The 24,592-nt window shown below is 40.3% G+C and overlaps 1 long non-coding RNA gene across 1 annotated transcript in view; it reads left to right on the forward strand.

Moving 5' to 3' along the window:
• The first annotated feature begins 1,305 nt into the window (after positions 1-1,305).
• LOC138566623 (uncharacterized) overlaps positions 1,306-24,592 on the forward strand; it is a 40,734-nt gene continuing 17,447 nt past the window's right edge. Inside the window, exons 1-2 of the long non-coding RNA XR_011301983.1 lie at positions 1,306-1,408; positions 11,439-11,466. This is a non-coding gene — a long non-coding RNA (uncharacterized lncRNA). The remainder of the gene's footprint in view (positions 1,409-11,438; positions 11,467-24,592) is intronic.

The following is a 24,592-nucleotide window of genomic DNA, read 5'->3' on the forward strand; positions in this document are numbered from 1 at the left end:
TTAGCGGCCACAGGTCTGACGGTATTACTGCTGGATCATGCGTTGGGCATTAACAGTAAATCCCCATTCGCCATTGGGTCCATTGGATCCAATGGGACATTTTCGGTGCTAATACCACACGCTAATACAGCCGGTGGTAATACAGGGCGTTAAATGGGATTTTCACCTCCAGAAAAAAGCTGGAGGTAAAACAGCCCATTTAGCACCCAACTCGTGATATGACCAGCCCTTAAATGTGGCTGCAATACCGTTACTGCCACATTTACGGGCTGCAGACCAACTTGTGATGAGACCCACAGTGTCTGGGGAATTCTAGGGTTTGGCTAGTGTGCATAAAGAGGAGGTTGGTGAACCCCTGGAGGAGAAGTTTTATTAAATTAAGGAGGGGGTTCCTCAATATCAGGAGGGGACCTTAGGAGAGTTTATGAAGGGGCTGATGAGTTTGAGGGGGAGGTCAGTGAAATTAAAAGGGAGGTTGGTGACACTCTGGAGGAGAGGTTTGATGACTTAAAGGGGAGACTGGAAGAGGAGATTGTTGAATATCGGGAGAAGGTGACTGGAATATTTAAGTAGGGGGAAGGAGGAGTCAAAGAGTAGAAAAAAGAATGTGAGGAGGTCAGATGAGAAGACCATCAGACGGTGGTAGCAAAAGAATGTAAGAGGTTCTGAAGAAGGTAAGAGGGGATATGGGCAGGGAAATAAAGATCAACAAGGCTAGCTGCACGGAGCAGTAACAAGAAAAGCAATTGGATGTATTTTTTAACTAGCCTTTTTTGAAAACTTGAGTCTGCATTCTGTAAATAGACAGTGATTGCTCTAACTTCTAAGACAAACTAGTCTAAGCTAGCCATATACATATTAGATCATTAGTCTGGTTAGTCAAGTCACAAAAGAGTGTTGGAAATACCAACCCAATGCTACCATTCAAAGGCAACCCTTCTCAATGTGCACAACACTGTTACTGCTATGCTTTCAATCTTTATACTGGCAGCAAAATATTTCTGATGGACACATAAGTGTTTTGGAGTTTGAATGAGAGCATGTTTGCTAGTGCACTATGGGAAATCTAAAGTAATGCATCACACATTATAAGCATCTTGAGCATTGTTTCTGAAGATTTTTTATTTGAATCAATATTCAAGTAGAAAGGTGCATTAAAATGCAACAAGTGGGACCATAATTTAACAAATCCTATGGTAAGAACTCTCAAACCTCGATTAGAAGGGTTTGAATCTCTGTAACATCGTGCCTTTTCCTGACACTTATCATGTAATTGAACTGATGGCACTGCTCTCCTTTTAATCTAAACAGTGATATTGAAGGCAGAAAAGACAACCAAGCGGCACAAGCTCAGGAACTGCAGAACAAGGGAAAAAAGGACATCACCCCATTGAGTCCCCTGAGTCTGGTAACTAACATTTGTTTGCTTAACTCTTATTAGCGTTGTGCGGGTCATGCAACATTGAAATATAAAACAATTCTAGGTGCCAGACTGTCAGGCCTAGTTATGATTTGTCAGATCCTGAATAGTCTATGTTTGAAAGGTTAGTTGGAAGTAACTCTAATGCACAACAAATAATATGAATAGATGATGTTGCATTCACCTGAGAACATTTGCCCAATGGCCATGGATGCAATGTCTTGCCTGTTGGAAGGCATGGGAAGCGGCGACAATGACAGAAGTACCACCAAGTATAAACGCCCCTCTATGGTTTAGCGACAGTCCATCCAGAGAGCGGCATAGGCATGATTAGGCAGGTACGATTATCAGTGATCACTTTAGAAAAGGGTGAAATACAATTGTCAATAAAGTTTGGGCTCCACTGTCAACACTCAAATGGGGCCTCCAAAGAAAGAATAAGGTTGGAATATGCTCAGAGAGTAGGCTTTTACTTTGCACTTCACATTGCTGATGTTATTCATGAATAAGGACATGTCTTAATCCTAGAACTGGTCCATCCACTCAGAGAACATATGTAGGAACATATGTACTGAACATTACTCATTGGCATGATTGATAAGTTGTGCATATGTGGAGGATGCACTTCTCGATAGCTTATCAATGCTAAATTCAACCCTGACTCCACCACCAAATTCCTAACATTCACCACTGGGATGAATTGGATTACCTGTGTTTTGGACCCCCTGGTCATCGGATTTTGTTAAAAATGCCTTTGGAACAGAAATATCCTACTTGGCAGAGGTCCTCAACAGGTAATGTTCCTGGCTTTTTTTACGGGTGCCTAAGGAAAAGGATCTGATTTGACAGCTCTTGAAAAGAAAGGGGCCTAGTTGTAGATGTCCACACCAATTTCTGCTGTTCTCCAATATCTTCTTCTCTGGGAACTTTTTGGAGAGGGTAATCTTTTTCAGCTGGAAAAAGGCTTGCAATAATATGGCTCCGTGTAGCTCTTCCAATTCATCTTTAGATATGGTCATGTCTGCATGACTGATGATCCGCTGACAGGAAAGGACGGGTTTTGCATTTAAGTCCTTGCCATGCTAGTTACCCTATTGGTGTTTGACACCATTGAGCATGGAGGGGTGCTGACTCTCCTCTCAATGCTGTCGGGAATCCAGTTTTCCATCTTGACTGGATTTTCTGGTTCCTTCAAGACAAGGCTCAACAGGTGGGCATGGGGTTGGTTCTATGCTGTTGTGATGCGTTTTGTGTAATATAGCGTCCCGTTTGTTACTGATGTATATGGCTGGCTAACATACATTATCCCTTGGACACATGGCCCCCTTTGTTATCCGAAAGCAGATGGCACAGAAATGCTATCTCATCCCAAAGCTGCCTAGAGACGACCTTGATATACCAGGGAACTTGCCTAACTGAAGTCGCAATATGGATAGGGACAAATTGGCTGAAATTGACAACATATAAAACACTGATTGTGAACTCTAAGAAATGCCTAAGAGTATGCCATGGATAATGCAAGGTGCAATTAATTTATGGCCTGCAACTTTTCCATGTAAACCGGGTTTGCAACCATGGTGCCATATTTAGCCGTGGCTTTAAAGTGCGGCCAGAGGTTGCCACAATGATCAAGGCTGAAAAGATCTATTTATCTGTCTTACGTTTCCATCTCCTGAATTTTACAGATGTGGAATCACGAACCCATGCTTTTGGGCCGATGGGCCCCACCTACGGAAACCAACTATACACAAAGCTCCCAGTTTGTCTCAGACTGAAACTCAAGCTGGCTCAGAATTCTGCTGGTCAAATGTTGTGATGTGTTCCGTGATTCAAGCATATCACCCCATTCAGCATGATATGCATTCTCTACAGGCTATTTTCCGTATGAAATGCATGTTGGCAATTATGGTGTGCAGTTCTTTGCAGGGTTCTGGCCTGCATAATTTGAAATGTTTTGCATTATTTCAAAGAACAACACTGCACAGGCAGCGTTCGAAGCGTACGAAAAGCAGTAGTGGGATTATGTTCCCTGCTGGCCTGCCCCCGAATCCAAACCCCAAAACAAACACACTTGCTGTTTAAGTGAATGTTGAGTGCATTGCATTGAGTTGCAAGTTTTTTTTGTATTTAATGTGTTTTAGTTCCAAGACCTTTTCACATATCAAAAGGCAAGTACATAATTCATCAAAAATGTCAATACAAAAATAAAAACATTATTAAAAAATATTATTGCACATACATTCATTCAACGTTGCCATTTATCTATTAACAAATCCCACCTCCCACATTACATCTGACTATTCTGTCTATCCCTCACATGTATCCACACCTGATAAATCGCACTGTGTACTGACTTATTTTCAGTATGTAGGCAATACCATCAGAATTCTTCATTTTTAATACTGTCCAAATTACTCACACACTTTCCTAACTTGAACATATACAGGGCACGATTATTTTTTTATTTTATTTTATTTTAGTTTATTTGTATTTGGTTCAATAATTAACTGTTACAAAAATCAAACATTACATTCACAATAGACTTAATAACATTTATCATACATACGTACAATAACCTAGTTCATAAAACAACTTAATTCATACATATATTTATCCGTAAATATTCAGACCAGCTTATGAAACAGATAAGCATATTTCTTATATACAGGGCACCATTATCATTATCAGAGAACTGAGTTAAAACATGCTGAGGCATTTCTATAGCATTATCCGATTTACACATACGACAGATTCTTTCTTCCCTGGGTATGCCCAGTCCCGGACCTGTATTACGTAGCACCAGTAGTTTATTTACTCTTAATATCAGCACAAATCTCCGCTAGGTTAGGCAGCAACACAACTTCACATAGTACTGCGGAACCTTAAATGTATGCTTTCATTTGATAGTCTGTCTCCCTTGTTTCAGCTTGGCTAAATGGTCAAAATTATCCGTGCAATCCCAAGCCTCCAAATTTTGTACACACTTTTTTTCCTGGACATAATACTCCTCCTCCCAATTAGGGGGTCCATTCGATGTCCTTAAAGGTGACGTTTACAAGTTTAGCAAACGGATCCTGGCTTTCCCATGTAGCAAGAGTTCCCAGAAAATTCAGTGCAGGGCACTGGGGTCCGGTTCTGTCTTTTACATGTAACAAATATCTTCTCTTTAAAGCCAAGGTCGGGAGGGAAAGGAATCCCAGCTGTAGTCTAATTAACTCAATCGGGATGCTCGTGGGCCATTCCAGTGTTCTTTTCCAGAATTTCCTCTCCACCACAGTCAGCCAGCCCAAATCACACATACAGAGGGCATCAACTCCGTACAACATAGTACATAATTATTGCTTAGCCGGTCAAGTGGCACAGCGAGTAGAGCGCTCGCTTTGACACCCGTGCAGAGCCTGTTAACGCAGGTTCGAATCCCGGCAGGGCCAAACTCAGCCTTTCATCCTTCCGAGGTCGATAAATGAGCACCACACACCGTGGGTAATAATAAGCAGCGCTCGGATACCTGAGGGGTTTGTAGCGCTATATAAAAGCCTAATTATTATTATTATTATATAGTGGTAGCGCTCACAATAGCTATAACCTGCACATTCTTTTTTCCGGCTTTTATGGCTGCATAGTCCCCCTCAGTATTTATTTCTAAGCCCAGATATTTATGTCGGTTCATCCTCTCTATGCCATTGCCCATCACTTCTATCTTAGGTATTTTCAGGTCTTTGTGGGCAAAGTGCATTATTTTAGTTGTTTCTAGATTGAGGGTTAGGCCATTGTGTCTAGCATACTGGGACAATGCTTCTAGTGAATTTCGTAGCCCTCTGTAAGTGTGGTCACAAATTATGACATCGTCTGCATGCAATATACAAATTACTTTTTCGTCTGACAATCTTGGAGGGCTATTATCTGCCTCTTCCAAGGTCACTGGCAAGTCCACCATGGGTAGCGAGTAGGGCCCTCTGCCGTCCAACCTAACCTCGACTGTAGTGTCCTCATAGAGGCCGCGAATCGCCCGTACCAGATTCTGTGGGCACTGATGCTTATTTAGCTTTCTTCACTGACGGTCATGATCTACCATCTCGAAAGCTGCCTTAAAATCTACCCTTGCAACATATAGAATTGGGCTCACTTTTTCTTTCAACTTTATTATTAATTTGTCCAAAACTCACAGACAGTGGATCGTTCCTGAGCCGCCCTGAACCCCTGTTGGAATCTGTTTAGTAGCCCTATTTGGTTTACTCAAGATGTCATTTTTTTCAAGACCTGGGAGTCAAAGAGTTTCCCGGTAATGTCCAATAAGGCCAAAAGCCTATCGTTTGCCCGATCATTTCTCCTCCTTATTTTTATACACCGGCACCAACATCAAGGTTTTCCATGATAACGGGATGCGACCTTCTGCACAGACCTGGGTGTATAACGTGGATAATGATTCCGCCCATAGCTCCGGATCTTGTTTTAGAACTATATCCACTAATCCATTTGGCCAGGGTGGTTTTGAGTCTTTTAAGTATTAGCCTGTGTATGTATGTCATACTCCAGTTATATAGATTTAAAAAAATAAATGTTGGGGTATTATTATCCCGTATAGCTCGTTTGTCTACCTGTAGCAAGGTAGTTCGTACAGGGTTATGTCAGGAATCTGCATTAATGGGGCATGTAACTAACTCTGCATTGTTAGAGGTCCCACATCTCAGCATCTCCCACATTTTTCTAAAATCTTTGGAGGAAGATAATGACATTTTACATTTTTCAAGTTTCAATTTCTTCCTACACTTTTATTTTAAAGCTAAACCATACCGGACGGTTTCTTTTTAAATAAAAGTATAGAAACAGTACAACTTTTAAAAAAATTAGAGGAGCACCGTTCCCACCCACTTCGACCACTGTGCACAGGTCTCCAGAGGTACTGCAGTTGCCAAGGGTGTTTCAATATTAGAAGGTTGTCCCTTCTACAGCGTGTCTCCAGTGATACGTAAAGTTCATTCACCTGTGCTAAAAAGCCCACGGACGTCCCTGTTCTGGTGTGTTGAAATGCCCATTTCTTCCGTTTGGCATTTCATTCTTAACAAAGATTGTATCTGTTGATTTATCCTGATTCAATATTGTAGTGGTCTGTTCCCCTTAGATTGGACTGTAGTTACATTTTAATAAATGAAGTTACAAGCTATCTCCTTCTCCATACATCGCCGCATCATCTAGAGCAGGGTTGTCCAACATGCGGCCCGAGGGCCGCAATGCGGCCCTCCAAGCCATTTTATGTGGCCCTCGAAGCCCAAGAGCAGAGACAAAGCATTAGGGTTACTTTTGTACACTTTGCATTTATTTTATACGCAGTGAGTGTTGTGGCTGCAGTTTCAGGGTAGGAATCGTGGTCCACACACATTACAATTTCTATTGGCTGAGAAACAGCCAATGGAAATACTGTTACCATGCAAGGCAGGTCATAGTAGTGGCAATAAATACAATAAATACATGCCTTGCACGGTAACACTATTTCCATTGGCTGTTTCTCAGCCAATGGAAATCATAATCACGTAATGTGTGTGGGTGGAGTTACGGGCACACAGAGCCACCTTCACACATCTGTGTTGCCGAGCCCAGGACATAGCCTGCGTGAGCCAGCAGCTCAGCCCAGGTTCACATTGCCATATGCGGTGCACACCGAGGCCTAGTTCTCCTTGCCTCCAGCAGTGCGAAGTACTGCCTGCTACATTTTCCGACGTATGTTTGCGGCATGCAGTGTTTTTGAGCCTCCAAGATACTGCTGGCCAGATACACCGAAACACAAGTATCTGGCCAGCAGTATCTCGGAGGCTCAAAAGCAGCGCAGGCTGCCTTAATGTTTGAACATTCCGCCTGGGGAGGGAGTGTACAATTTGCATCACGTTTTGACAAAAACCTCCCCCTTGGGTACTGTTCAAATTGCGTTACAAAAGGAATGATTTTCCAGATGATTTTACCGCATGTGGGAATGAATTCTTTGCCAAAATGGCTAGGCAACACAATCACGCCATCCATACTCGGAAAAGCAGCACAGCGGGTAAAATGCCTGGGGATCTATCTAGTTTTTGTTTTTGCAACTGACAAGTGCTAATTTGTAAGAGGCAAAACAGCCCTTGGGAGGTGTCCGTGCCCCTGTTGGAGGAAGGCCAGCTGGGGAGTGAATTTTCAGAGCGCATAACACCAGATCTAAGACACCGTGGGCTTTACAGCAGACACCATGAGGTCAATTCCCTCCTCAGTTCCTACAACATGGCCCTCCGCTTAGCTGGAGTGATCAGAGTACTGGCGCACCAGCCGCCCCTGGGCGCTGGGAGAGGAGGGCATCCAGCCATGTCTAGTTTTTTAAGATTGTGCTCACATTGGATTTCTTCAATTAGGTTCACCTTTGCGTGATCGCTTTTCCACATTTTATCTGTTGAATTGGATTATGCTTCTTTCATTAACACAGAAGTAATTAATGTATTACAGTAGATAAGCTGCCATAAATATTGGGCACACTGCACAGGCAGCATCAATGATTAACACAGAAGTAATGAAAGTGTATTGTAGAGATAAGCTGCCATAAGTATTGGGCACACTGCACAGGCAGCATCAATAATTAACACAAACTTAATGAATGTGTATTAGAGAGATAAGCTGCCATATGTATTGGGCACACTGCACAGGCAGCATCAATCATTACCACAGATGTAATAAATGTGTATTACAGAGATAGGATGGCATATGTATTGGCACAACACTACACAGGCATCAATCATTAACACAGAAGTAATTAATGTGTATTACAGAGATAAGCTAGCATATGTATTGGGTACACTGCACATGCTCAGGTAGCATCAATCATGCTTTGTACAGGACAATGCTGGCCTAATTTGGGAACTGCCAGGATAGACATGTTGCTACAGAGGCATATTGTGAGCACAACCAGCATGACAATGTGTTACATCAGTGACAGTGCTGTCTTACACTGTGGACACATAGATCATTAAAATGTATTGTCTGCTGTTGGTGACATCGACTGTACACTTATGGCTTTTTGGTCACCTTTTCTGCTATAGAATGCACCATTTCGAGCCCATATTTGAAAAACCATCCCTAGATCCTTATAGCTCCCTTGCTACGCTCGGTCACCCCCACTATTTCAGGTAAATATTAACACATATACACTGAAAGAAATCACAAGCAACTGACCTCGGATCATTTGATGGAGGGGCTCCCTTAGATACTCACTGCCCCTGACACCAAAAGCTATCTTTGGCACTGCATGGCTCATCATTGCCTGTGATGCTATTGTGTCAAAGGTCACACAAGATCGTATTTTTTTTTTTGTTTAGCAATTTTTATTAGGCTTTGTAATGGATAAATACAGGATATAATCACCAACAATTAACCATTAAAATACTTGCTAACCAATAGTCCAAGATACAAATTTAGGTTGAGTTAACAATTAAAAGGCACAATGTAGTGTATCAAGGTTACAATAAATGTAGAGATGCACTAAAAGTTCCTTGCAAAATTCTAACATAAGAATTTATTGAGGTCAATATTGCTTTTTAATATATTGCTTTGAGTGAGGTTGTTGACCCTTGGCTAGCCGGCCCACTGGGTGACAAAAAGCTAATGCTTCGGCCCCACATTCAAAAAGGTTGGACAGGCCTGATCTAGAGGGAAAATACCTCTTTGCAAAGGCCACATGAAAATGAGGGGATGGCAATGGGCACTGCAACCCTCTCTCATGAGTGGATGGAGGCAGTTCGCCTATGATAATGTATTCATTTTTATCTTAAAAAGCATTACAAGACCTGTAAGTCAATTTCAGGGCTCTGTGAGAAACCAGACAGTGTCTCACCCGCTGGAGAAAACAGACTCACACCCAAACAGTGTACCTGACATGTCCCACTACTATGGTCAGGCAAGGTCAGGCAATTACTGGTAAACACTCACACCTGACTTCCATTAAACTTCCCCACACAGATAAAAGGCAGACTCTGAGCGAGGCAAAGCATACAAAGGAACAGTATTTTCCAGACGGCATCTGAACGAGGGAAGAAAGACGGCAAACCAACAAGGGTGCGCAAGGAGGGAGATACCATGACCTTTCTGGTGAGAAAGCGTTACTTTCAAGAGTCCTTCAGAGTTAAAAGCATAAGGCCAGAAAAGCAGATTGACGAATCCTGCACTGTGTGTCGGAGATACCTGGGCCATCCTGCATGGCTGACCGAGTCGGGAAGGAGCAGCAGCCGTTGTGATACCGTCCTTGAGTCCAAGATTAAAGCAGCACCAAAAAAGATCAACACAGCCGGTGAGTTGGGGAGACCGATGCAAGACCGGTCTATGTTGAAATCAAGGTTGCAAGTGGCAACATTGTATAAAGAACACAAGAACGAAGACTGGTAACGCATGTGATGAAAGATGCGAGGAAAGCTAAATAGCTTATGGATGTTTGAACTTTAACAGTGAAAAGATACAATACCAGTGACATAGTGGTCCAGCACCATGAGTGTGCTCAATCGAAGGTCTCTGTAAGGTATCGAGCCAAGTGACTGAAGTGAAAGTAAAAGAGTGTAATGGGAAATTAATTAATCGAAGTTGTCCTGCAACGGTTTAAACAAAACCCATTGCACAATCGAAAGTCTTTGATTCTTGATACAAAGAGGAAAGCTTAAGAAATTGAGATTACATGGTCTGAGCTCGAACGAGGGAGACCAATTGTGAACGTTGTGCTAAAGGGGTCCGAAGGAGGGAGATCTGTGGTCCGAACCTGATCGAGGGAGACCAATTGTGAAACTTGTGAATGTGAAATTCCTGAGAAGAAAGGAACTCTGATGCTTGTTTGCTACGTCAGGCCCTCTGGAATAAGAGACTGTTATTGAGAGAGACTTTTGGGCAGAAGGCCCTGATACCTATGCTTTGAACTGTATGCTCATGGCAGAGAAGCCAGAGTGTGTGCGAAGCTTGAGCGTGCCACCTTGTCCCGTGCTGAAAACGTGGGGAAGGGAAGCCAACTGCTCAACTATCCTGACATATCAATTCTTGAAAACCTTTTTTTTTTGCATACATTACTGTCCCACACCATTTGTATATTTGTATTTAGAAGTAAGGATCGGCAATAGGTTTATTAGTATAGGCCCTTTTATTTTGACAGAGACTCCACTAGGACTGCGTTATTATTTTTTGATGGTCGTAGCTTTCTCCCATCGTTAGATTTAGGGTTAGATAGGCATTTAACCAAACCATTGAACTTCAATAAACACCCTTGAACAGTGTTCACTTGTGTCGGTCTTCACTGTTTGATACCATGCCTTCCTTACAGCTCTCAACAAAAGGCAATGGAGATGTATTAGAGATGGCTTAATGGGTTTAGATACTGTAAAGACACAATCACTAAATACTTCACTATTCAGAAAGGATTCTATCATACAGAGAATCTGACAATATAATGTTGGGTAGGTGGGACATCAAATGACAAAAGAGCATTTGATACTTTTGTGTTTACGGTTGAAATGTGAAGCCAGGTGTATCTGTTAGAATAACAATACTTTAAAAACCCTTGTGGACTGAAAGAGGGAATATGGCGATCTGCTTGAGAAGCATCATTATCTTAATCAGTCATGACCCTTCCGTGGGTCCATAAGGTCATTAGCACATGAAGGGGGTCTACTAAAAAATATACATTATCACAGGTTGCTGCTCAAGTCAGAATGTGAGGAGTGAAGTCAGTAAAAGAGATTAAAAACGGCATTCCGAGCATTCTGATTCCACGTTAAGAGGTCGACAATGGAGTCAATGTGCTAATGGGAATTGGAATGTGGTTTGACTATTATTCATATTTATAGCTTTAGAACTACGTATTCCAAGATCTTGTCATTGTACACTCGCCGGCAGCTAACATGCCCGCCACCATACCCGAAGAGCCCCCATCCAAAAGAGGGAGCATACTCTGGAATGCAATGATTAAATGCAATGTACGGCTTTCTTAAGATAGTTAAATTAATTGCTGTTGCTTTCTTTTTTCTAGCAATTTGATGGTCGTGCACAAGATCCAGGTAAGAGCATTTTGACAGCATTTGGCCTGTGCCTTATTTGTAACTGGACTATGTTTTATTTTATGGAGCAAGAGCATTCTAAAAATACTTATATTCCTCCTGTTTTAGCACAAAGTTGGGTACTATAGGTATATATCAATGGAGGATAGCTCAGGGGCAACACGCTCGCCTTGGAAGCAAGATGATGCAGAGCAACACAAGTTCGATCCCTGGGTCCGCGCTTAGAAACCTCTGGGTGTTAAGCACGTTCTAAATAACCAATTACGATTTATTCTTTCCACATGGACAGGCTGAAACAACCCTCACACCTGCAACACTGGATGTTGGCTCCAAAACAGGTTTTGTTGATACAGAAATGGGGGAAGCACTAGAAAAAAAGCAAAATAACATTGGGTAGAGTCTAAGGGTTCACCAGAGGAATCTATGCAGAGACAATATGCTACTCATGCTCTATACACGTATCCATTGTCAAAAAAGGCATACCTTAGTTTTGAGGCAGATTCTCTTGAAAATAAGCGCGTGGGATTTCAAGCAATTGCACACATCAGTCCGTGAGGCAAACAGCAAGCTGTCAAAAGTCTGAAGATTCAGCAAAGGAAATATCTAAGAAGCAAAAGTGAGAATTTGGATTTTCCTAACAGATGTGACAGGAAAATCAAAACGTAATTAAGGACACAGAAGTAAGTATTGTACATGCATCCATTTAATCATGGCTACAAAGCAGTAAGAGAAGCCTACAATTGTACTTTCCAATCCAGAACTAGAACATTAACATTTGTTGAAAATAAATCCCCTAATTCTGCTACAAAGGGCTTCATTTAGACTTTGGTGGTATGGAAAATACAGCCAAACTCAAATACTCTTCCCACATGTGGCAAGCATGCATTAACCAGAGGGTCTGCATAATTTAGGGTCATGTAGATACTTTAGTTACTCCACATTTTGGGGTTCCATTAGACCCATGAGGGATTGCCATATTACTGCAATAAAATTGAATTTTCAACCACACAAATCTAGATGCGTTTGGTGAGTTTCAGTATGGAATCACTGAATTTGGTGATGTGTTAAACGTGATGGCTATTCTATAACGAGCACTTTTTTAAACTCCAGAGCCAAACTCCAACTGAGACTCAAAAACAAAGTCTTCATTCTATAGCATTATGGTTTTATACTATCTTATACGAACCCTTAAACAAATGAATCCCTTAAACATATGGGGTCATTTTGATGAGGTTGGTGGTGGGGGCATTCATACTTTACGGGCAGAGACAAGCTTCCAAGCAGAAAATAAGATCCATGGAATGTTGATGGGTTTTGGTATGGAACTATGGAAAAGAGTGGAAAGTCCACTGTGGCCACCTCCAGTAGCTCCATAATGTGATTCTGCTTTCATCTGTGCCTGAACACAATCTTCCTTCGATCAGAGATACTGTAATCCCTGTAGATTCTGCCTGTTTTTTTTAACCTGTAAAAATAAGGGGGGATTCATAGAGATCCACGTAGATTCCACCCACCGTGAACATACATGGTGAGCATTAACAACTGTTTTCTGGTGGCATGGAAACCTTGGGCCAAATAGATTTTCATGACTTCATTACACCCATTACCTTAAGCAAACAAAAGAGCATCCAGTCCATTTAAAATTATCGGTATAATTATCGGTATAATGTTTGCTCATTCTGAAAACATAGGCTAGGAATTTGAATTAGAAATATTTGTAATTCTTCTAACCACCAAGACAGTGAATCCATATGCAGTAAATATTCTTCTTCATACATTCAAAACTCCCACATCCGACACCCTTTTAAAATAAATAACACCAATAACACTATTTAGTTCTTTCTATTCCCTACAGTGCAACGTTCCTTCAATGTGGCAGCTTCCTAATACCCAAAGGCCCCCTTTGCGTACTGGTCGTAGCATTGGGTAACCCTTCCCAGAACCACAACTACTGATCGGAAATAGCACTACATCAGGTTGCCTCGAATCTCTGGCGACCTGCTGGGTGTTTTGCATCAGAGTATCCATGCCCCTATCCATGTACCACAGGTTTGTCAGGAAGCTGTTGATAGGTATTGGGACAAAAATCACACAAAAGGACCAGAAAGGGTATCTGGACCCTGTACGTAGTCCCACATGTTTTCACACACAAGAGGTACAGGGCTATAGTACTTATTTCTGTTATTCAAAAAGCCACTATCAAATAGCCTATTTTGACCCTCCAAATGATATTAACTGTCCCCATAATGATGGACTTTCCCTAGACTGAGGTGATGGGCCCCCTGTCTAGGGTGAGGGGACATAAGATGAGATTGACCCTCATTAGGTTATAGCTGAACACTCATGAACAACAGTATTCTGGAGAAATAGCTACTTTTTGGTTGATGTTAAAGAAATCCAGAAATAGGAACAGGTAGTGTCGGGATTACAAGTCTAAGCAGGAGACACACAGTCTTCTATTACTCCTGCTTCAATCCGAAGTCCTACTTCTATTGCACATTGGCTGATTATGACAATATTTTAATAGGGTGTTCCACAAAAAGTCAAAGATTTTCACAGTGTTATTCAGCAAGGCCTCTTACCTCTTGATCAATATCACAAAGAATCATTATAATGTTAAGGGGATTAGTGGTGCTATCAAGAGATGCAAGGTTTTGGCGAGGTCTTGGAGGAGTGGAGCAGATGTGGTTATGCTTCAAGAAACTCATTTAACTGAGCAAAGTGGAGGGTACTTGATCAATCCAAAATACTTACAGGTGATTTCTAATTATTATGATTCTAGATCAAGGGGACTACGTATATTGTTTAGGAAAGGTCTTCAAGTGACGGGAAAAAAAAAACTAACAGATGATGAGGGACGAATTTTACGACTTGATATCGTTTATAATGGGAAAATGATAACATTTGGGACAGTTTATGCTCCGTGTTCGCCGACTATTGATTTTCTCACCAGGTTGGATTTGTTGCTGGATAAGATGGAGGGTGAGGTGATTATTTTAGGTGGGGACTTTAATGTAGTTGTAAATAGTAGCCTAGATTGGAAATCTGATTGTAGATATTCTGGGGAAAAGATAAGTGCTGAATTGTGTGAATTAATGTTTAAGTATGGACTTACAGATGTGTGGAGAGAGCTTCATCCGAATGAAAGAGAATATACATCTTATTCTCCAGTCCATAATTCTTACTCAAGGAAAGATCATTTTTTCGTGAGTAAGACGTTAATTAATCAGGTGGAGAGCTCAAATATTAGGGAAAGGAGTATTTCTGATCATGCTTTGGTTGATATGCAGGTGAATTTTGGAAGGGTGGATAAGGGATCTAGGAGATGGAGAATGCAGGCTGCTTTACTTAAAGACAATATTGTTACATCGGGTTTGGAGGATTTAATTAGTTGTTTCTTTGAGGATAATAGAGGTTCGGCTGGGGTTAAATCTGTTTGGGATTGTTTTAAGGCGGTCCTTAGAGGTGAACTGATAAGCAGAACGGCTCATGCTAGGAAGAAAGGTCAGGAGGAACTTAAGAAGTTAGAAGAGGGGGTGAGGTCTATGCAAAAGACTTGTGCTGATAATGACTCTGAAACAAACAGGATACGTTTAAGGAAGTTGGAGTCTGAAGTAAATGACTATGTTCAGATTTTGGCAGATAAGGGCATGTTTTATTCAAAACAACGGTTTTGGGAGTTTGGAGATAGGAATGGAAGGTTGTTGGCTAATAAGTTTAAAGGAACTATGATGGATACGAATGTTTCATCCATTCTGACGGATACTGGAGTTACTTTAAATAGATCAGACGAAATTTGTGACCACTTCAGAAGTTTTTATGAGAATTTGCATAGAGAAGATGGGCAGCCTGATGCTGACAGTTTAACAGCATTTTATGATAAAATCACGCTTACCAAGTTGTCTTTGGAGAAGAGAAATCAGCTGGAGGATATGATTGATGTGTCTGAAGTTAGCTTGGCAATCTCGCAAATGAAGGAAGGTAAATCCCCTGGACCGGATGGTATAGTTTCTGAATTTTATAAGAAATTTGAAGCTGACTTGGCTCCTATCCTGTGTGAGGTCTATAATGTACTCATGACGTCGGGTGAGATGTGTGATTCAATGAAAGAAGCCTTGCTCATTGTGATACTGAAGCCAAATAAGGATAGTAAGCGATGTGAAAATTATAGGCCGATTTCACTGCTGAATGTGGACTTGAAAATTGTCACTTAAATATGGGCTAATAGATTGAAGTCGTGTATAGGTGATTTAATCGATGAGTCTCAAGTAGGTTTTGTGCCAGGGCGTTTTGGATATGATAATATTAGGACTGTGTTGGATGTGATTGGGGCACATTATGGAAAGGACTCAGATAAAATTATTGTTTTTTTCGATGCGGAAAAAGCCTTTGACAGAGTCAACTGGAAATTCATGGAATATACATTGTTGCAGATGGGTTTTGGACCTGTGTTTATGATAATGATAAAATGTATTCATAATGGTGTTAGAGCTAGGTTATTGACTAATGGAGTTATCTCAAAATTATTTCACCTATCCAGAGGTACGCGCCAGGGTTGCCCACTGTCGCCATTTTTGTTCAATTTAGCATTGGAACCGCTTGCGGCATATATTAGGCAATGTGAGTTGATAAAGGGGATTTGTGTGGGGAAAGTTGAGGTTAAGCTCTTGTCTTACGCTGATGATATGTTAATTTTGTTGTCCAATCCAGGAGCATGTGGCACTGTGGTGAGAGACATGTTTGAGGAGGTCGGTAAACTGTCGGGCCACAAAGTTAATTGGGAAAAAACTGAGATTTTTCCGTTGTCTGGAACATGTGATAATGGAATTAGGGACATCTGGAATTGTGGCTGGTCGCCTAGGGGCGTCACTTATTTGGGGATTTATCTGGTTGGTGATTTGAACAAAATAATACAATGTAATCTGGATAAAGTGTTAGCTAAGATGACTTTAATTATTAGGAAATGGGAAAGATTGAACTTAACCCTATGGGCTAAAATAAATGCCATTAAGATGGTTCTGTTGCCCAAAGTATTGTATATTATTCAATCCATTCCTTTGTTGATTTATAAAAAACAATTATTGAAGATTGAGAAGCTCTTTCAGACCTTTTTGTGGGGAGTTGGGAAAAGACCTCGTGTTCCGAAATTCATACTGATGCAGAAAGTGGAAGAAGGTGGTTTTGGCTACCCAGATCTGATAAAATACTATAGGTCCTTTTTACTTAAGAAGAGTTCCTATTACTTTAGAGCGGAGACTGTTAATGAGCCGTTCTGGTTGCAAATGGAGAGAGGGATGTGTGCGCCGTTTCATTTGGATAATCTCTACTGTATGGAAAAATTATCAAACAAGAAACTGGTTTTGAAACCAATTATGGTTACTCGACAGGTTTTGGGCTCTTGGTTTGGTGAGAATGGACAAACTTATGGTTTCAGTACAGATGCCTCTATATGGCATAATGAAGCTTTAAAGATTGATAATAGATGTCTTAATTGGAAAAGTTGGGTTTCAAGAGGGATTTTGAAACTGGGGGATGTTTTGGATGGGACTCGGATGTTGAGTTTTGAGGAGTTAGTAGATAGATTTAATTTGAGTCTAAGAGAAATGACTATGTATTTGAGTTTGGCAACTGGGATTAATCAGAGGATCGCTATGGCGGGAGGCTCACTTGGGAAGAAGCCTGAGGTTAGTAAATTACTGGATGGTCAAGAGTATGGTGCACGAATTTACATGAATTTCATGCCCATGAATGCAAAACATTTGTTGGCATGGGATAGGTTGAGAGTTACTTGGTCGAATGATGTCAGTAGGGTCATCTCTGATACTGATTGGAGTGATATTTTAAAAGTGGGTGTGAATTTAGGGAAAGATATGAACTTGCATCTGATTCGGCAGAAGATTGTTGGAAGATTGTATTGGACTCCTGTGAAAATGTTTAAGTTACAATTTAGTTTAGATGACTTGTGTTGGAGCTGTAGTGCGGATAGAGGTACTCTTTTACATCTACTGTGGGGATGCCCAAGGGTACTGTCATTTTGGAGTGAGGTGATAGATAGAATTGATTTCATTTTTGGGATAAGTTTAATCAGATCTGCAGCTAATATAATCTTGCTCAAACATGTTGAAAGGGGTGTTCAGGTTAGAAAGCATAACTTTTGGATTGATAGAGCACTGATGATTGCGATTAGATTGATTCTCAGGATCTGGAAAACTAGGAAAAAACCCAGCGTTGAGGATTGGTTGATGGATTTGAGGGTTTTATCTAGGTATGATAAGGTTTCATTGAAAAATAGAGGCAAGGAAGATGAATATTTGTTGCTGTGGGGATCGTTTGATGCCCTCTATGATTGACTTTATATTCTGTGGATAATTAGAGGGTAGGATAAGGGGGAGTTTTTTTTTTTTTTTTTTTTCTTTTCCTTTCCTCTTTGTGATGTTTGGTTTTGTCTTTGTGGTATTTTATGTGTATTAGGTATAATATTTAGCGGGGTTCATTTAGATACGTTTTGCATGGTTGATTTTATTATTGGATTTGGTTTAAATGGTTTGCTCATGACTTTCATTTGAAAATGAATACTGCAATGTTAGTTTGATCCTATGTAAAACTGCTGTATTGTAAACCTAATAAACAGAAGTTAAAAAAAAAAACAAAGAATCATTATTGCTGCCTCCCCACCTCACCATAATAGAAATATATACATTGCTAGACTCATGAGGGGCTTTTCGCAGAGAATTATGTGTAACTGAAAATTCTGAGACATGAAAGCATAGGCTTTCTATCCATGCACTAGATGGGTTTCATTGCATTCATGGATAGATTTGCTGCAATCAAAGAAAGAAGGAAGGTTTTGCCACGGATATGGAGGAGTAAAGGTGATATTGTGTTTCTTCAGGAGACTCATTTGAATGAGAAGATTGGGGATTATTTGACTACTCGCAATTACCCACAGGCGGTATCGAACTATTATGATACTAAGTCTAGGGGGGGTTAGTATTTTATTTAGGAGGGGATTGTCTGTCAAGGTTGAGAAAACAGTAAAGGATCAAGAAGGTCGTATTCTTCTGATTGATATTTTACATAATGGGAAGAAACTTACTGTGGGGACAGTATATGCTCCATGCGCCCTGGATATGGGTTTTTTCAGGAAATTGGATGATCTTTTGGGGGAGATGGAGGGAGAGGCGATTATTTTAGGTGGAGATTTTAACTTAGTGATAGATAGTGATGTGGACAGAAAGTCTGATTGTAGATGTAATAATGGAAAATTAAGTGCAGAATTGAAACAGTTTGCTTTTAAGTATAATCTGGTTGATATTTGGAGGGTTCATCATCTAAGAGATAGGGAATATTCGTTTTATTCGCCGGTCCATAATTCATACTCTCGGATTGATTTTGTTTTTAATTAGTGATAGAATGGTTGGTCAGACGTTTAGTTCAATATTGGGGAGAGGTGTATTTCTGATCATGCACTCATAGATCTGAAAATCCTTTTACATGTTTTTCATAAAAAGAATATGAGATGGAGAATGCAAGCTAATTCACTTAATGACCCTCTAATTAATGTGGGATTGGATGAATTTATTCAAAAATACTTTGAGGAAAATAATGGATCTGCTGACATTAAGGTTGTGTGGGATTGCTTTAAAGCGGTTTTACGGGGTGAATTGATTTTTAGAACTTCCCATGCTAAAAATAAAAATAAAGTAAGGATTGAAAAATTAGAGAAGGAGATTGTGGTTTTGCAAAGTCATTGTGCACAAGTAAGGAAGGTTTGTATGAAACATAAATTGAATAAATTGGAAGAGGAGTTAAAGATGCTTTTGCATTCACAAGCAGGGAACAGTATATTTTATACGAAGAAGCGCTTTTGGGAATTTGGGGATAAAAATTGTAGACTTCTGGCAATTAAATGTAATGGTCTGATGGTGGACAAGTGTATTCCATCTATTGAAAATGATAGAGTTGAGGTATTTCATAGGAGTGAAGATATTTTTGAAGAGTTTAGATTGTTTTATAAAGAGTTGTATAAGGAACAATTGCATCCTTCTGAAACAGACTTGCAGTCTTTTTTTGATAAAGTTCACCTTTCAAGACTTAGAGATGGAAAAAAAAATGGATTCTAGAGTCTGCAATTGATGTGGCTGAGGTTACTGCTGCAATATTGCAATTGAAGGATGGAAAATCGCCATCCGGATGGGATTATTTCGGAATTTTATAAAAAAATGTGTTGAACAAATATCGCCTATTTTATGTGTCCTCTTTAATGAATTTTTAAAGTCAGGAAGGGTATGCGATTCAATGACAGATGCAACGATTACTGTCATTCCTAAACCTGATCGAGATCACAGGAAGTGCAGTAATTATAGACCTATTTCGCTGTTGAATGTAGATTTCAAGATATTTACATAAATTTGGGCAAATAGGCTTATGGTTAATATGGTTGATCTAGTGGATGAGTCTCAAGTGGGTTTTAATATCAGAACTGTTTTAGATGTCATTGGAATACACCATAATAAAAAATCGAAAGGGATAATTGGGTTTTTTGATGCGGAGAAAGCATTTGATCGGGTTAATTGGAGGTTTTTGGAATGCACTTTATTAAAAATGGGATTTGGACCAACCTTTATGACAATGATTAGGTGTATTCATTATGAGGTTAAAGCAAGGGTGACTATAAATGGTTTAATATCGGAGTCTTTCTCTTTATCCAAGGGCATGAGACAAGGGTGCCCTTTATCGGCTTTTTTGTTTGATTTAGCACTTGAGCCTTTGGCGGCTTATATTAGGCAATGTGGAGAAGTTAAAGGTTTGTGTGATGGTGGTGTGGAAGTTAAAGTATTGTCTTATGCAGATGATATGCTGGTCCTGTTGTCTAATCCTGAACAATGTGGATTGGTTCTGAAACGGATGTTTGAAGAAGTGGGTGAGATTTCAGGCCATAAAATAAACTGGGATAAAACTGAGGTATTCCCGTTGTCTAATGAGTGTAGTAAAGATATTTTGAAGGTATGGAAATGCAAATGGTCCCCTGAGTATGTTAAATATCTTGGTGTGCATATCATTGGTGATTTGAAGAAAATGATGCAATATAATATTGATAAACTAGTAGATAAAATTATATATCCAATAGGACGATGGGAAAGACTTCATTTATCATTATGGGCAAAGATAAATGCGATAAAGATGATTTTATTACCAAAAGTGTTATATATAATCCAGTCGATTGCGTTATTGATTTCCAAAAAACGGATTATCAAATTGAAAAGATTTTTCAATGTTTATTGTGGGGGTTGGGTAAGAAGCCGCAGATCCCTAGATTTATGCAGATGCAAAGTGTGGATGAAGGAGGTTTTGGATATCCTGACTTATATAAGTACTGTAAGGCGCTCCTACTCAAGAAGGGTACTTATTATTATACGAATGATGACTTTGCGGGTGCTATATGGCTAAGCATGGAGAAAGGGGTTTGCAATCTGTATCATTTAAATAGCCTTTATACCATGGACAATATGTCGGTTAATAGATTAAAATTGAAGTCTATAGTAGCAACCAGGCAAACCTTGCAGGGGTGGTTTGGAGAGAATAGCCAGTCACACAGTTTTAGTGAAGATGCTTCTCTTTGGCACAATGAGGTTTTACAATTAAACGATAGATGTTTGATTTGGCAAAAATTGGGTTCGGAAGGGGTTTTGACAATAGGTGATATATTGGATGGTGATGATGTTTTGGCATTTGGGGACATATACAGAAAATATGGGTTGCATGAAAGAGAAAGACAAAGATATGAAGCCCTGAGCTCCCTGATCTATCTTAGGAAAAGGATGATTGGCAATTCATTGGAAATCAAACCCGCACTGTCTCAATTGCTTACAGGACAGGAATATTCTGTGCGCACATATATGACCTTTATGCAATTGGAAGATAAACATGTTGCGGCGTGCGATAAATTGAGAATGGTGTGGTCGGATGATCTAAATATGTATTTTACGGACAGGGAATGGAAGGATATTCTTAGGGTATATGCCAATGTGGGTACAGATTTGAACTTACGTCTGATTAGACAGAAGGTGTTGGGTAAGGTGTACTGGACACCAGTTAAAATGTATAAACTGGGGTTGCAAACTGATAATCTATGTTGGGGATGTGGAAATGATGTTGGTACCCTTAGGCATCTTCTATGGGATTGCTCTAGAGTTCGGACTTTCTGGACTGATGTGATTTATAGAATTGATTTAATTTTGGATGTAGCTTTACAGAGATTGGGTGGGAACATTATCTTATTTCTACATCAAGGTAGGTGTAGGCGTTCTTTGAAATATAGTGGTTGGATAAATAAGGCTTTATTGGTGGCCATAAGACTGATCCTTCGAGCTTGGAAAACTAGGAAGAAGCCTACAGTTGAAGATTGGTTAGTTGATTTGCGCATCTTATCGAATTTTGAAAAGTTCTCATTTAGAGTGAAAGACAAGGAAGAGGTGTACAATCTGTTTGGGGTCTATTCAATGCCTTGTTGAATGAGGAGTGGGTAGAAATGGTGTAGTGGGAAAAGGAAGAAGAAAGGAAAAGAGATAGGGAAGGGGAAAAGAAGAGGGGAAAGATATATCTTTTTTTCTTTTTTTTCTTCTCACTATTATACTTTTTGGGGGATTGGGTTTGATGTCTGTGTGTTGTTGGTGTTTGTGTGTATGTTCTATGTTAAATGTTTTTATTGACTGTTGTATTTTGCTCTTTTATTGTTTACAAAAATGAACATTTTCTTAGTATGTCGGAGGGATCATTTGATTATGCTGTTTGTTTATTGATATGTTCTTTAATTGAATAATTTTGATTTGTGTTCTCTGGTTCACTATTCCTTTTTGTATTTGATTCTTCTGTGATTTAATTTTAATAAAGAGATTTTAAAAAAAAAGAAATCTCTTGGCATTCTATTGTTGATTTGCTAAACCGGCCAATCCTTTTTATTTTTTGGATGTTTATTTCCAAAGTACCTGTATGAATATAACTGTTATGTTGATCTCCTTTTTATTATTAATAACATGGGCAATCTTATTCTTTCAAAACACCTAGCACTCTAGCAATGGACTACCTCAAGCAAGTTGAAATATTGATTTGACTCAAGTTTTAAGCTCACAAGTCTACAAATATATCTGTAAAGAATTAATGACATGAAATTCAACTAAGTGTTTATATTTAGTTATCTGATATACAAGTCTGGATACCGTGTGTACTTGGCTGACTACCCACTCAAAATGGGGTGGGGCACAATTGTGGCTCCAAATAAAGAAATAGGTGCCAGAGAAAAATCAAAGTGATCCTGGCTTGCAGGTGACAGGTTAACCGCCAAAAATCATGCATCTTTTCTCCCATCTAATATGTGGATGCAGAAACATAAGAAACATTAGAAACGTCTTCCTGGCACACAGAAGGCAATAATTATTCATAGTCGTTTGGATCAAGAGGAAAAGAAAGAAAAGTTCCACCGAGATCCAGAGCTTCCTTCACCTTAAATAAAAAGGAACATGCAATACCAATAATACATTATGGGGTAAATATTCCCAGAGACTGACAGTTTGCCTTAATTTAAGATTCTATGTTCTTACATTGCCAGTTTTATTTCGGCTGAGATTTTTACTGAATATTTCCAACCGAAGAAAACATATTGGCCCTCATTACGACCCTGGCGGAGTGGGTCTACGCCAGCGGTATTCGCGGCAGACCCGTCCGCCCTACTACGAGATCCCGTAGCGCCATGGTGAGTTTTCCGCCCGGTTTTTCCGGGCGGAAAAATCCATGGCGCTACGGGACCTCGTCGTTAATTACGCCACCGTAATTTACGGTGGCGTAATTAACTCCTTCCCCACTCCCATTATACCCTGTGGGGCAAAAATGGGAATGGGGAAGGGTAAAATGGGGATTGGGGATTTACCGCCCCGCCAAGGTCATAATGGGGCGGTAAATCCGCCAACCCCCATGGCGGTATCGGCAGCTTTCCGCCGTGCTCCATGGTGCATATTGCACCACGATCTCCGCCAGGGTCATAATGAGGGCCATTGTGTTTTTAATATTTGGTGGATTCCCCCAAGCTCCCTCTTTCCTATTATCTAGTCGCTATTTCCCACACACCCCTACTGCTTATATCCCCTTAACCACGCCCGACCTCCAGAGTTTATTCGGCCAAATGTTTTTGGCAAAAATCTCCACGAAAAAACGGCTGGCGTTGTGACAATGTCGTAGCTAAGATAAATCCAGATATCACCTAGATACGGCATTTGCATTTATAATACTGAACCCACCAATACAAAATCATGCTGAATGAAAAAAATAAGTCCACCTACTTTAGGAAAGAGTACACTATTAAATGAAATCCATGCCGCCAACAATAAATGCATGTACTCAGAACACGGTTCCTTTCTGGCCAATAAATCTTGTTCAGTTTAAGAATCATTCTTTTCTCAAAAAGTTAACATGTATTTCAAAATTCAAATGTGTGACCAGATCATCGACTTGAACCTGCCAACAAACTACCCCAATTTTTCTCCCAGAGGTGTCAGTCTCCACAATACAAATTCTAGAGTTATAAGGACGGCATTAAGCCAGGCCTGTAGTAAAAACTTTCTAAGTACCCAAAAACTCTCTCTGCATTATCATTCGGCGAAAACAGCTTTCATGTTCTTATTCTTGAAAATAGAGACAATCTTGGAAGCCTATTGTGAATAATTATGAACATTCTAAGACAGCCGAGACATTAATAGGATCCATAGGGCCTCATCACAAGTCTGGCAGTAACCCTTAAAAGTGGCCGTAACAGCATTAGCGCCGCCAATACGCCTCTGCTGGATCATGAGCCGGAGCAAATACTGCATATGGTAAAATCAGCCGGCACTATTACAGCTGGCACAATTACAGCTGGCGCTATTACCAACATGGGGCAGGCCTACTAGGCCTGCAACATGCTGGTGTGACTGCTGCACAGTGTTGTGGCCACTCATGCACCTCAATCCTGCTGGCACAGGGTGCACCAGTAGGGGAGTGGTGCACATGGCTTTTATTTGGTTCACTTGCCTGCTGTGACGCTCACGGGTGGCCTTGGTACCCTGACCCAGGGCTGCTGTGGAGAGTGGCTGAT

Source organism: Ambystoma mexicanum, chromosome 2p (assembly GCF_040938575.1).
Source record: "Ambystoma mexicanum isolate Mex_15411 chromosome 2p, UKY_AmexF1_1, whole genome shotgun sequence".
Lineage (NCBI taxonomy): Eukaryota > Metazoa > Chordata > Amphibia > Caudata > Ambystomatidae > Ambystoma > Ambystoma mexicanum.